This window comes from Schistocerca gregaria, unplaced genomic scaffold (genome assembly GCF_023897955.1).
Source record: "Schistocerca gregaria isolate iqSchGreg1 unplaced genomic scaffold, iqSchGreg1.2 ptg000526l, whole genome shotgun sequence".
Lineage (NCBI taxonomy): Eukaryota > Metazoa > Arthropoda > Insecta > Orthoptera > Acrididae > Schistocerca > Schistocerca gregaria.
The window spans coordinates 9453286-9454982 of record NW_026061925.1 but is presented as its reverse complement, the minus strand read 5'-3'; the positions used below and the strand labels follow the sequence as shown (position 1 = coordinate 9454982).

At 44.1% G+C, this 1697-nt stretch overlaps 1 non-coding gene across 1 annotated transcript; it reads left to right on the top strand.

Annotated features, from left to right (window-relative positions):
- Window positions 1-1054: 1054 nt before the first annotated feature.
- Window positions 1055-1129, top strand: Trnat-ugu (transfer RNA threonine (anticodon UGU)). Its single transcript has one exon. It is a non-coding gene; the product is annotated as a tRNA-Thr (tRNA).
- Window positions 1130-1697: the final 568 nt, after the last annotated feature.

Genomic DNA, 1697 nt, shown 5'->3' with positions numbered 1-1697 from the left:
AGGAAAAGTTTTGCAGAATCACGCGAAATCACTTCTGCAAGTGGCTGAGAATCTCGTAATGAATAAAAATTCTGTACTGAGAATTCCAAGGTGGGAGAGGCGAGATTCCTCCCCCCCCCCCTTCCCCCTTCTCAGAATCCTATCCTTCTTTACCTACAGCAAAAAATAAATAAATAAATAAAACTAAAGAAATTTCTACTGTGAAACTATTTGCATACAAGAGAACGGCCATTAAAATTTAACTCTTCAAAGTTTTAAGCCCTGGCCCGTTCGAAAATTCAATTTCTTTGTAGTTGCATTTTTTAAAGGTGTACTTGTCTAGACTCTTGGAACAGAAAGTTTTTTTTTTTTAATCCGTGCTTTACAAAAGTTTCTACAGTCCATTGTTTGAAGCAGTGTCACGGCTGCCATGAGCCGCGCGGGGTACCCGCCATGTGTCCAACGCCTTGTCACGGTTCGCGCGGCTCCCCCTGTTGGAGGTTCGAGTCCTCCCTCGGGCATGGTTGTGTGTGTGTTGTCCTTAGCATAAGTTACTGCAAGTAGTGTGTAAACATAGGGACTGATGGTTCAAATGGCTCTGAGCACTTTGGGACTTAACATCTGAGGTCATCAGTTTCCTAGAACTTAGAACGACTTAAACCTAACTAAATTAAGGACATCACACACACCCATGCTCGAGGCAGGATTTGAACCTGCGACCGTAGCGGTCGCGTGGCTCCCGACTGAAGCGCCTACAACCGCTTGGCCACATCGGCCGGTCTATCATGTATTCTAGAAGAGTTGCAAGGTCGTCAGTGGCGCCTGTTCTTTCGAGAGCAGTTACTATCTTCATATCTATGGTTAAACGTTACCCAGCCATTGACCTTTGTCTGTGCGAATGCGCACAGGTTGCCGGAACTCTTACGGGAATCGTCACCTTAGTGTGAGCCAGTAATGAGTGGATGGACAAATACCTATTAAGTACATTACGTATGCGGATTGTGGACGGTTGGGGATGTGAGTCTCACGGGAAGCGTGCGAGGGATAAATTCCTGCAGTCGTGCTGTTCATGTGTGCCCTCGATGGCTCAGATGGATTGAGCGTCTGCCTTGTAAGCAGGAGATTCTGGGTTCGAGTCCCAGTAGGGGCACACTTTTCAGCTGTCCCCATCGAAGTATATCAACAACACCTGTCGGCAGCTGAGGGTTTCAATTAATTATCAGTTGTGAAGGTGATTCGATTAACCCTTTGCCAGGCACTTAAATGTGTTTTGCAGGGTATCCATATAGATGTAGATGATAACTCGTCCCGTGTCGCACGTGCTCAAAATGATTCATACTGCAGAATGCATGCAAACATACTCACCGAAAATACGGACGAATATCAAGTGCAGGCTGCCGAGTGCTGCATATCCAGCTTTGACAGATCGGGTTTTCCTGCCAAGAAGAACAGGAAGTTGCTGTCTAGGAACAATCAGAGGTAGAGGAAGGGTTGATAAATACTCCTTGACTTGCAGACTAAACGTAAATAACGAAAATACATTTTTGGTAAAAATTGGTCAAAACATAATCGGTTGCCCTCCGTATTGGATTAGCTGTTTTGAATATTGAAAATCTGACTTCAGATTCGTTTTCAGCGACATTAAAAATATATATGTAACACTCAGTTCATGCAAATCGAAGTAATAATATAACTAAATGTTTTCCCTAAACTTTGAA